This window comes from Mus caroli, chromosome 8, assembly GCF_900094665.2.
Source record: "Mus caroli chromosome 8, CAROLI_EIJ_v1.1, whole genome shotgun sequence".
Taxonomy (NCBI): Eukaryota; Metazoa; Chordata; class Mammalia; order Rodentia; family Muridae; genus Mus; species Mus caroli.
Window position 1 is genome coordinate 6,224,992 of NC_034577.1, and position 13,329 is coordinate 6,238,320.

The window sequence follows — 13,329 nt, forward strand, 5'->3', positions numbered from 1 at the left end:
TTTTTTTTTCTAATATGTTACAAGAGTTCTCTAAAATAAAATGGCTCTCTTTGATCTCTACTTATTAGGAACTCAAGACAGTCAAACTTAAACAAACAAAGACAGAAACAAACAAACAACATAAAACAAAACAGAAGCTATTTTACAGCTGTGCTGGCCTGGTCTGGATTTTCTATCCTCTGGTTCACCCTCCACAGTGATGGAGCTCCTGATATATACTGTAATGTTCACTGTTCAGTTGTATGAGATATGACATAGGACTTTCAAAATGCATAGCTGGTCCAAACTGAGCCTCCTCCTCCCAAATAAAAGCTCTTTAAGAAATTTACATGGAATTTTAGCTTAATCCACTCTTATTTTATAGAGTATATTTCAAATGGGAGGAGAATATGAAACTAAATTCAATAATATATCTTTTTTTTTCAATAATGTATCTTAACTCTAAAAAGTTAGATGTCATTGCAGCAAATCAGTTAAAATGTTAGCATGTTTCTCTAAAATATAAATACCACTAATTTATACTGCTAACAGGATCTTATCTATAATAAATATATTTATAAACCATTAAATCTGCATTTTATGAGTATGTTAGCAACTATGGAGACACAATGTGTTTACTTTTAGCCAACCTTTTTAGATAGCCTATCCTTTTAGCCTATCTCTGTCTTTGTAACTGCCAAAGGTCTGGGGGTGGGGGGAGATTTGCATGGATTTGAAGAAAGATCCTGACTGTAGTCATTGGGTAGTAGCAATTGCATTGAAATTAAAAAGTGGTTCTTTAGAGATTCAGTTATAATCTTCAGAATCAGCAATCACTTTAAACCAACTTTCATACTTTGCCTTAAGGTGCACACATGGCTTTTTCAGAATCAGAGAAATTATTCATTAAACTAAGGAAATACACGTGTATTGTTTTCAATACATAATCATTTAGTTCATTTAACTTAAACCAAGTATGCTAACACTTTCAATTTAAATTCATATATTTTTTTAAACCCATCTACTGTGAAATTATTATATCCTACTGGCAGAAGTAATTTGCCATGTCTCTACTACCAAGAAGTGAATGCATGTTACCAGGGCATCTCCAGTAATAAATTCTGTTGCACTAAGAAATACAAGTATTTCTGTTTACTTTTTATTGAGAAGAGGAATGGTTTTAAAAAGTTATGATTTTATAGTGTTAGCAAATTCTACCTTATCCAAAATATAAGTATCATCTTAGAGTACTTTGTAGTATTATAAAAGATTTACACTCGACGTTTCCATTATGATGATAAAAAATTCTATGTTGAGAATAAATTCAGATGAAGAGAAAGAGAAACACTTGATGTATTTGGACACTTCCTCTGAGATAGGGAATGACTCCACTCCACTGAGCGTGCAGACTCTCTTTCAAATACTGAGTTGATCAAATTAAAATCACAAGGCATGTCAGTGAGGGCTTACAGTCAAGGGAGCATGTAAAGTCAAATTTCATCATGACCCTTAACTGTAAATTATCGAAATCTATGGTATATGTTTAATAGAAGTAGAATTATCTGTTATTTCCTTATCTTAATGTTTCGTGCAACGATCCCATCAGGATAAATAACAATGCAATATATACATTAGTCATTCACTGTTAGTTTCTATCATTTTTCTCCCTAGGAATGAATTACAGGCATATTTAAAACATACATAGAGAACTTAAATGTTGATTTATCCAGTAAAATAAAATTTTCATCAATGTGATCAACTGACTATTTTTAATGGCAGTCTAGGTTTCTGATCATAAAAAAGGAAAGAAAGACAGAAAACCCACAAGCAAGGCCTGCTTAAGTTTAGATAAACTAACTGTAAGGTGTGGCTTATAGTTCAGCTCTTCTGGCTTCAAATAAGAGCCCTGAGTTAAGCATCACATTCCTTTGATCTGTATGACCCTTGACCCCTCCTCCATAGAAAGCAAGAGGAGGAGGCCCTCTGAGCTCTGGAGGTTGGGGAAGTCAGAAAGGGAAGAAAAGTTATGTGTCTAATTTCTTTTGAAACAACTGTACAATTTTCGTGTGTGTGTGTGTGTGTGTGTGTGTGTGTGTGTGTGTGTGCGTGCGTGCGTGCGTGTGCTTTTTAATTGCTTTGAAAAGCTAACACCCACTCCTACATAGATCCTGTCCTCACGTCTTCCCAGCTAAAGGTCACTGCAGCTTCTTCATCTTTAGGCCTCTCTTGGACAAGCCCCATTTCAGCACCACGGACAGCGGCACCTCCAGAATTTCCAAGAAACTTGTCTAGACTTCCCCTTTGCTAATCATTATCAGCAAGGTCACCACAGCCCTTGCTGACTACAATACAATTTATTAGCTATTTCTCCGAATTTTAGCTCATAGCATCAAAGATGTGTCATTTGGTATTTCTTCAGAGTATGCAAAAAAAAAGCAATTACGTAAGGTGTATGATTACCAGTTTAACATTGAGAATCAATTAATAGATAGCTAATTACGACCTTCTACTCATATGACACCCAGGCCTATACTACACAGCTGTCTAAGAGAAAACAGGAAGCTTAAAGAGAATAGGCCTTCAGACTTACTAAAGAATGAGAGCTAGCCCATAAAACCCACAAAATGTGTACATTTGACTGTTTTCCTCCCTACATTACCAGCTACACTTTCTTCTGTTCCTCTGTCCAACCAACCTGATTATGTTAGAAGTAGAAATGATTCCCTTCTGGCTACCTGCGTGTGTTGGTCCCTTCTCTATTTCCCTGAAAGGAACAGTATGAGCCAACTGCGAAGCTCGAAGAAACAGCTCAAGCCCTGACTTTGTTATCTTAGAAGATAGACTTCCCTGATGTACCAAGAGCTCTGAAAAGAAGGCATCAGGCCACCAGCAACCTACCAGCTGTCCCCAACTCCATCAGAAAGTCAAGTTCTCATAGCCAGATAAACAATGATTAAACTTACAAAACCGGAGCCAGATAAACGAATCAAACATGAAAAAGCCGCAGCGGAGGGGAACGGAACCCGCTGTGCCTACCTTGCAGTCCTCAGGACAGGACTTCACCGAGTACTCATCCGACTGTAAGTACTTATGCAGCACGCTTTCAAACTCTTCATACTTCTCCTGAGCGTGGTGGTCGTAGTCCTGGTAAGCCTCGATGCACTGTCTACACGTGGTCATCTCACCGCCCTCCGTGAGCACCACGTCCAGACTGCAGTTCAAAGTACTGGGGCTGGACAGCCCCGAAAACAACTCCCAAAGTGTGTAGGAATTACAAAATGAAAGGTAAAAATCCGACAAGTTCCACAGCGGAGTTGGCCGAGAGCCCCTGGACGACTGCTCCTCCCCCGCGGCCGCCCCCCGACTCCAGTTCCTGGCGCACACAGCGTCCGCGCTCTCCACGGTGAAGCACTGGCCGGAGGAGGCGCCCTGGGGGTAACAAGTCTCTAGGCGCCACACCGGCTTGGCAGAGTTTCCTAGAAAAAGAGCCCTGCTCCGGTTGTTCTTGCCTCGGTTGCCCTTGCTGCCGCCGCCGCCGCCTCCCGGGGAGGGGGGAAGGGTGGGGGACGAGGAGGCGGAGAGGAGTCTGTGTGCCTGGGCGGCGGGCGAGGACTCCCCCATGCTGGCCAGGAGCGCGGGCCAGGAGGGCTCCTGCTGTCGCTGCCTCTGCTGCTGTCGCTGCCGCTGCTGCTGCCGCTGCTGCTGCTGCTGTTGCTGTTGCTGCTGCTGCTGCTGCTGTTGCTGCTGTTGCTGCTGCTGTTGGTGATGCTCTTTGTCCCGGGTCCGGGTCAGCTTGGCCTCGGCGCAGAACCACAAGTGATCAGAGAGCAGGACTGTGAAAAACAAGAGAGAAGCCAGAGACAGTCGCCATTTCTGAGCCCGCTCTGAATCGATGAACGGTTTCTCGTTCTCCCGGGGTGCTGCCAACCAGATTTTTAAGCCGTCGTCATACTGCCGACACATCCAAGCACCCCTGGTCATATTTTGGGAACGCACAGCCCTGGCCGACTCCACCGTGAGGGCTCCTGTGCCGGTGTCACCACAATATGCATTGACTTAAAGGGTTTAATTTCCGTATCCCCTCCTCCCGTTTCTTCTCTCTCTCTCTCTCTCTCTCTCTCTCTCTCTCTCTCTCTCTCTCTCTCTCTCTCTCCCTACATAAATATTACCATACTTTGGAGGAAGATCTTGCTTCCGACCTAATCATCAGCCGACCCCATCCCTTGAAGAGTGGGAGACAATAAGAGAGAGAGAGAGAGAGAGAGAGAGAGAGAGAGAGAGAGACGCGGAGGCTGGTGCTGTGCTGGCCGGTGGGGAGGCTGAGTGCGGGAGGTGATGGTGGTGGAGGTGGCTGGGTGGCTGGCGCTGCTCCTATCACCCCGGCATTGTCAGCGCGCGGGTCCCCATGGCCCAGCTGAGGACAGCCCGCTCTCCCCTGCCAGGGGCATGCCGCGTCTCTGCTGCCCACTGACGGCGACCGGAGCGCCTCCCCTCCTCCTCTCCTCCTCCTCTTCTCCTCCTCTTCCTCCTCCTTCCTCTCCGTCGCTGGCTTCTCCTCCGCCTCCCGCGCCTACTTCGCGCTGGCTCTCCCCGCGCCCCGAGCTTGGGCGGCCGCCGGCGGGGCTGTCCCTCCCCCCCACCCCCCACCCCGCGCTCCGACTGTCGCCGCGGCCGCTGCAGGTCTGCCCGCGGGCGCCGCCGGGGGCCGAGTCGCCTGCTCTGGGCCTCCCGAGGCCACAGTCATCTTCAGTCCCCGGGCTAAGTTGCCGCCATCTTCGTCCTGGAGGCACACTTTTTTTGGGGGGAGCGCTGGATTTTGCGTCATCTCCTCCCGCCCCGAGGTCTCTCCATCCTGGTGCAGTGACAGCAGCTCGGCCCGGGGCGGAGGAAGAAGACGCGCCCGGGCGGCTTGAAGACCCGCTGTCCACCGCCCCCTCCGGGTCCTGTACACCCAGGCTTTTGCCCAGGGGTTGCGATCCCTCCCCACTTTTTATTTCAGAGTCAAGACGTGGGCCGAGTGGCCAAGGCTGCTGTCCTGGGTCTTCAGCTTCTCCTTAGGACCCCGCTGTCCAGGGGACAAGTCCTAGACACCAGAGGGCAGCTAAGAGGTCCCTGTTGGGGACCAGGGACTGGGTATCATTTCCCTCGCTAGACAATCTTCTGCAAGAGGAGGCTGATTAGAGGAGGGGCGAGGTGACTTTGCAGGCTCAGTCTGAACGCTCTTTGAGTCTCTAGAGAGCTTCACTGCGTTTGGGTTTTGTCCTAAATCGGTTTTATGGGTCAGAAAGGATGCGGGGTGCGTGCGTCTGTGTGTCTGCCTACATGGTGCTGTTTAACCGGCACTGTGTGTGTGTGCTGCAGCTATGACCACACTGTACTCCATGTCTGACCATGTTTTCTCCTCCAAAGTAAGCGGCAACAAAAGGTCTCCACAACCCCGGGGAAGCACCAGCACTGCGGTGCACCTCACCAGCATTGAGCTTGGGGGTCCTAATCTTGGAGGATTCCTGCAGAGGAGCCCCTAAGACCCTGAGGCATCTGCTCACTGTGCCTGCTGCCCAACCCCGCTGGGTGGGCTCCTCTGCACTGGGACTTCCGCAGCGCCCTCCAAGCTGGCACTACAGTCCAAGGCTCTGGTGCCCCTTAGTGTTGGCTCTAGGAGTTCCAGGAAGGAAAAGACAAACACATACTGGGAAAACCTGGGGTCCCCTGATTTCCAGCCGACAAGGTGGGGATGCCAAGAGCAAACACCAGTTTCCTGGGATCTGGGCAGCTCTTGCAAACCGCCCAGGTCCCTACCTGAGCCCAGAGCACCAGACCAGAGGATGCCAGGTGCTCTCTCTGGCCTCCAGGCACTCTTAACAGCCACCATGTCACTCTCTTCCCCTGTATCCCCAAGCCAATGCACATTCGAAAGAGCTTACCAGATGCCCTGAATCCTAAACAAGTACCCTAAGAAACCAAAAGGAGGGATCAAAAGGATTTGTTTTCCTACCAGAGTAGCTGTGGGCACTGGGATCACAAAAGGATTGAAGAATTTCAAACGGGAAGTTAAGATCATTCCTTTCACTATAGTAATTTTGCATATTTAAATTAGATCCTAATGGCCACTAGGAATGGAGTCCAGTTTGACAACTGGTTTATGTAGAAATGCCAGGTGAGGGTTTAATGGGTCATATAAGTACATTCTAGTACTTTGGGTTTCATTTTGTTGAATTTTTGATTCATGTCGGTTTTTCTCCAAACCTAATTTCAATAAAATAGTGTTTGTTAGCCAATCCATCAGGAAGCTCTCTGTACTTAGGCATGGTGCCCCACAGCTACAGAGTCTCATTACAGTGTAAGTATATACACGTGGGCATTGTGTATACCCTCAATCATTTTATACCGGAATGGCACGTGTGTTATGGGAATTAAACACAAATAACTGGAAAGTTAAAGTCATAACCAAGCCAGGCACGGTAGCATGTGCCTGGACTTTAAGCTATTCCATACATGAAGCTGGGGAAGTCACTTGGGTATGCAGGTCCCTGCCAGCCTGAGGCAACATGACAAGACTCTGTCAAAAATACTCCAGATGACTCCAAAGGCAACTCTAATCACTGTCTGCTCTCCTCACTGCCTCTGTGTCTCGTTTATCTTAGGTGATAAAGCTTCTGTTCTGTGATGTTTACTATCTTGACATACTAGAATGCTGATTGTTGAATCGATAACCATATTTATTGGGTAATAAGCATTTTTTCCATACTCCTTACCCTCTTTTGCTGCCTTGCTAATTTGAGTCCAGATGCATGGATTTTAGTGGTGGGTTAAAGGAGTAGCTTGCCTCTCAATGCAAGCTGAAGAGGAAATACAGATGGGAGATAGAAGAAACACAATAAGTGAAATTAAAAGATTATACTTCTCCAACAAGGAGAAAAGTTCGTTATTTTTAGCTTCATTATTATGCAGATGTAGCTAAATTACATCTCAAAAATAATTCTATGATGCTTAACACTAAGTTAAAACAATAATGCTTATACTTGATCTTGTAATAAATAGGAGTTCATTCTTTATTTTTAGAACAACCTGGACCTTTCTTTTAACACTTCTCATGAATTGGATATTTTTTTTAAAAAAAATGAGACAATTTTCAGGATGTGACTGTGCAAAAGGCAGTCATGTCCTCATTTGCTAGCCAGTGATGGTTCCAGAGTGAGGGAGGATAGTCCGGGAGACTTCACTTGTCTGAGGACCACTCAGAGAGTGTAGAAAAGCAAGCCAGCCTAGACACAGGAGATGGAGAACACATACTGGCTGAATGATGCTTGATGCACTGCAGTGCTCCAGGGCCTGCAAGCAGAGATAGAGGGAGACCAGGATTGAGATACTACTAGCAGCAGTGGCTGGGATCCAGGAGTCTTGGTTTAGGAAGCAGAATACTCATTTTGATTAATGGTGGGGGGAAGAATCAAACAAACAAAAATACCCCCAAACCAAAAGCAAGCAAACAAACAGCATCAACAAATACCTTCAACTTGGGGATCAAAGACTAGTGCATCCACCATAGGATGCCCATGAGAAGGAGTCAGAGAGGGCCGGGGCTCTACCTTAAGCTGGGCTCTGTGGGAAGCAGAGTGCGGCAGCAGCAGCAGCGGTGGCAGTGGCTGCTGCTGCTGCTGCTGCTGCTGTTTCCCAGAACGGACTGGGACTTGTTGAGGAGACAGACACGAGAATTTGAATGTTCTTTCTCATTGACTGCACTGTGAAGTTAACGCTAAATCAAAACAAGAAGTAGGTTCAAACTCCATGCCGGCCAGACTAGTAAATGCCGATCCTCGTGAGATTCTCAAGTCAAATACTGCACACTGGAAGAGAAAGGCAAACGGTGCATCTGGGTGCGAGGTTCATTTATCAGGAGAAGTGGGCTGTGGAGTCTAGAAACTCCCACGCAGGTTTTTACCTCGAAGTGTGACTAATGGCACTGAGGAGTCTCATGTTTGAGAAGCTGCCTCGTAATTGAGAGTTGCAGGTGCCTCGCGACTAGGAGTCGGGTTTCAGGGTGAACTCCGTACACCTCGGTTTTTCTGTTACAAAAATAAAAGACACCTTCCCGAAAGACCAAACTGAAATAAAATAAAATAAAATAAAATAAAATAAAATAAAATAAAATAAAATAAAATAAAATAGGAGGAGGAGGAGGAGGAGAAAGAAAGAAAGAAAGAAAGAAAGAAAGAAAGAAAGAAAGAAAGAAAGAAAGAAAGAAATCATTCTCTAGTGAAATCCATTGTTAAGGTTTTCTTTTTCCACTCTGAATAATTCTAGATGTCACACATCAATGTGCACCCTCTGGTTCTCTTACATAGTTTATGAGTCACAATAGATTCCTGTTACATTCATTTTGTTCCGGGGGGGGGGCAGTGTTTTCAGTATTCAGATACTTGGGGGAAATTCTGCACCAGTGCGACTACTTAAAACTACAATTAACTTATGGAGTAAGCATGTACCAGTGTAGAGAATCAGTTTTCCCGGTTGCAGTACTTGAGTTTAGGGAACAAATGCAGGTCCTTAAGCTTGGTGGCAAGAACCCTTCCCTGCTGAGCTACCCAGGCAGGTGTCCTAGTTAGGGTTTCTATTGCTGTGATGAAACACCATTTCCAAAAGCAAGTCAGGAGAAAAGGGTTTATTTGACTTACTTTGACACATTGTATTGAAGGAAGTCTAGACAGGAAATCAAGCAGGGCAGGAACCTGGAGACAGGAGCTGGTGTAGAGCCCATGGAAGGAAGGGTGCTGCTTTCAGGCTTCTTCCTCAAGGTTTGATCAGCCTGTCTTGTTGTTGTTGTTGTTGTTGTTGTTGTTGTTGATGATGATGATGATGATGATGATGATGGTGTTATAGAACCCAGGACCAATATTCCAGGGATGGCACCACCCACAATGAGCCAGGTCCTCCCACATTAATCACTGGTTAAGGGAATGCTCTACAGCTGAATCTTATAGAGGCGTTATCTCAATCGAGGTTCCTTCTTTCAGATAACTCTAGCTTGTGTCAAGTTGACATAAAACTAGACAGCTGAGCTGCCCAATATGTCTACATTTTAAAAAGGTATAAAGTGCAAACAAAGAATTTTAATTATTGATCATTTAAATTTAAATTTATTACTTTTAATTATTAAGATAAATAAGGGGCCAGGGATATTGCTCCGTTGGTAAAGCACCTACTGTGCACGCATGATGACCTGAGTAACAGTGCCCAGCATTTGCATAACAGACTAGAAAAGTGCTGCACATCTGTGACTCAATCATTGCCAGGAGGAGCAGGCAATCGTGGAGCTCACTGGGCACCCTGCTTAGTTCAGCTAGTAGATCCCACATTCAGTGAGTGCACACACATGTATATGCACACATACACACACATACTCACACTCATGTGCACACATGCATACATATATGCATACATATGCATGCATGCACACATGCACATATATACACACAAATACACACACATGCACACACATGCTTACACTCCCATGCAATGTACACACACTCATGTTCAACAGGCATACACAGACATGCACGTATATGCATTTATACACACATGCACAAACTCTCGCTCGCTCGCACACACACACACACACACACATACACACTCGTGTGCATGCACCAGTAGAAAGATAGGACTGAAAAGTCACCTGATTCCTTAGGTTACATTGAGAGGCAAGCTACTCACTTAACCCACTACCAAAATCCGTGCATCATGCTTTCTTCCTAGACCTGAGTGAACTAACTTGGCAGAACCAGGATCTTCTGTCTCTCCGAGTCCACTACATTCCAGCTTGATGACGTTCAAACTCAGCTGATGCAAGTCAGGAAGAGACTGAGAAAACTTAGTCCTCTCAGGGAGCTAGCTGCTCAATGGAATTCGGAAGAGATCTGAGGAAGTTGAATTTTTAACAAGTGTTCCTCGGCAAGTCTGGATATAAGCACTCCACCCATATGTCCACAGCAGAGAAAGCCCTGCTGAAAGCTCACTCGGTACAAGTCAGACACGGGACCGCACTGTAAATCCTCAGCAGGGTTAAGTCTCAGGGAGGAGAGGACCACTGCAGTGTGGCTTTGAGAACAGTGAGGTCATGCATCGTCCCTCTGTAGACCTTTTCATAGTGTGCACATATTGTATGCCACCTCTAACATTAGCAATCTATGGTACTCCATCTTTATAGAAATGACTTAGGACTTGCCAAACATTGTTCTAAGAACATGTGCACGTGCATACACACACACACACACACACACACACACACACATGAGTGCACACGACAAGGCATAGGGAGAGAAGGAGAAAGAGAGAACTATTCTATAACCTAGAGAAAACACAGGAAGGAAAAGCTCACCCACACAAGAAAACATCTGAACATAGGGAAATCTGCCTTCATCTCCCTAAGGAGAAGGAATTCTCTCCTGTGAGATTGCACTAGCCATAAAATTAGGTGCAAGCACCTTGGAAGAAGTCACACCTTTTAAAGGTCTGGTCTCCTTCCCTCAGAGTCCTCTTAGAATTTCTTATATCCAAGAGGCCACTATTTTATATCAAGTTTTGTTTTCTCTAAAATAATATCCACAAGTATTGTGATTACCTGATAGAGCTGATAACCTTCTAGGAGTTGTTTCAATGAAGATGAATGGTGTGACATCACAATAGCTAAAATTAGACTATATTTTTTTAACAAGAATCTCTGAAGACCACAGTAGAAGGCAACATGAATAGGTTGAAGGATTATTTCTGACAACCACAAGAAGACTACTGCCCTGACCCTCAGGGTTCTCTCAGATAGATAAAGAGGAAGACAGTGAACATGGTAACCCTGCCATGTGCTTAAACAAGCTAGCAGGGAAAGTATATGCAACTACCTCTTTAAGAAGAAGTTGGCCTAGTCGGCCATCAGTGGAAAGAGAGGCCCATTGGTCTTGCAAACTTTATATGCCCCAGTACAGGGGAACGGAACGCCAGGGCCAAGAAGTGGGAGTGGGTGGGTAGGGGATTGGGGGGGAGGGTATGGGGGACTTTTGGGATAGCATTGGAAATGTAAATGAAGAAAATACCTAATTAAAAAATTCTTTTAAAAAACCAATGGGGAAAAATAACACAATAAGTTATAATTTATATTTGTGAAATTGTAATACTTTGGCTTGCCAGAATTGACAGCTGTACTAATGGAAAGCCGATCGTTGCCTACAAAGAGATTTCCTAAGCATGCTGCACATTTATTCCATGGGAGAAAAAACAGAATCCGCAAGGTTACAGATGCAGTGTGAGAGTCACCAAGCACCAAGGAGTGTGCACTCATGCATTCATGCTTATTAGGAAACACTGCTCACTCCTGACACTGAATGGCAGAAAAGGGACCCGTGTTAACATGCTTTTATACAGTCCCAGGTTTGCAGTCTAAATGTTGAAGGAAAACTTAAAATAAGAACGTGCAAACATATCACACAGAACACACAGATGCCCAACCGGGGCGGCTTTGTTTCCTCCTCCTCCTTCATGGCCTCAGCTCACACATTATCTTTCCTCCCCATCTTTCTAGCTTACTTCAGAGAAAGGTAGTTACTCATTAACTCCTTTATGCAAAGTACAGTAAGCAGCTACCATCAGTCTCACTAGGGATAGTGGTAGAAAACATTCTGCGTGCACTATAAATGCAGTTGTAATTTTCCTATGAACAGCAGCCTTTTCATTGCACGACAGTGTAGTGATGAGGATATGGGGGTATGTTCTTGTCCTGTTAAATATATGTGCATGTATACATTTGTGCATATGTGTGTGTGTAAGTAAACATGTGTGTATTGTGAGTGTGCATATTTGTATGTATGTGTGAGGTGGAGTTATGTATACCAGTGCAGGTGTTTGTATGTGAATATCTGTGTATGCATGAATGGGCATGATTGTTTGTATGCCAAAACATGTTCATGTATGTGTATGTGCTTGCAGATTTGTAAATTTATGGAAGTAGGAGCATGTTTCTGTATACTTGTGTTTGTATCTGAGGGTGTCTGAGTTCATGTGTAAGTGTGCATGTATGTGTGTGTACAAGTGTGCATGTATGCATGTGTGGCTGTGGACCTATCCTAAATATTCTATGTATAATTCTAAGACATTGATAGTGAAGACCCACCTGTCTGTTTCCCTCATGACAGCACTTCACAGTTCTGAGACAGGCCCCTGACCATCATTCAGCATGCTGCTGTAATTGTGGCAGTTCTTAGATTTCCTGGGTAGTTAACATCAGGTTAACGAGACCTGGCCTGTAGAAATGTCCACCTTGGTGGTGTCATAAACAGACTGTGTTTTTCTTATTCACCTGTCTTTTAGTTTTCTTACTTGTTGTAGGCTCCTCTTACATATCCCATCTTACTGTATTTCAGGAATGAATAGAGTAATGGATCACATCCATACAGACTGAGTGAAGCTGGTGTGTGCAAAGACACACCAGAGGTCCCTTTTCTCATACAAATATCTTCAAAACACACATGGGTATCTACTCTTCCACCAACAAGATGGCCTCTGCCCGTGAAGATGATTTTACTTGCAAGTAAGAGAACATCTTCTCAAAGTGAATTTGAATAAAGCTAAAGAAACATATTTATTATCAAAAGTCCAGGACAGACAATACTGACTTCCTCCAAATCTATACTCATCGCAAACGATGCTGTAAAATCCAACAACAGAGATCTTTGAAGCTCTAGAAATTAGTGACTGAGCACGGGATATGAAGTAATTGAATTGACATGTTTAAGAAAATGGGTAATAAGGAAGACTTGTTAAATGAACCGAGCGAGGGTTAAATGGCACTAAATGGGTTTCTATCAGCAGGTTGCTGTGTTACACGAGCATGTGGACAATGCTGATGGTATTGGTTTGTCAGTGCCTGACAGGAACCACCTAAGAGGAAAGATTCATTTTCACTCAGAAGTCACCGTCCACCTTTGCCTACATCCATCGTCTTGTGTTTGAGGTGAGGCATACCTATGGCAGAGTGGCTGTGATGAAGCAGAGTGCCTCAGCCCATGTAGGCAGGAAAGGGAGACAGAGGCAGGAGGAGCTGAGGGAGGACTGGATAGCCTTAGCGCACGCTCCCAGTGAGCTACTTCCACCTCCTGCTGTCCACCATTTTCCAATTATATCAGCATACTATGAATCCACTGAGGACTTAATCAGTCCGATGGTGTGATCAAGGCTCTCTGGAGCCAAATCTCTTCTCAAAGAATGATGAGTTGGCAGCCACACACCTGATACATGAGCCTATGGGGACACAATCAATGCTAACGTTAACTGACCGATACTCACCAGAGAGTACCTCTGATCTCT

At 44.8% G+C, this 13,329-nt stretch overlaps 1 pseudogene; it reads right to left on the bottom strand.

Moving 5' to 3' along the window:
- Positions 1-2,890: 2,890 nt before the first annotated feature.
- LOC115031760 lies at positions 2,891-4,493 on the bottom strand (annotated as a pseudogene).
- Positions 4,494-13,329: the final 8,836 nt, after the last annotated feature.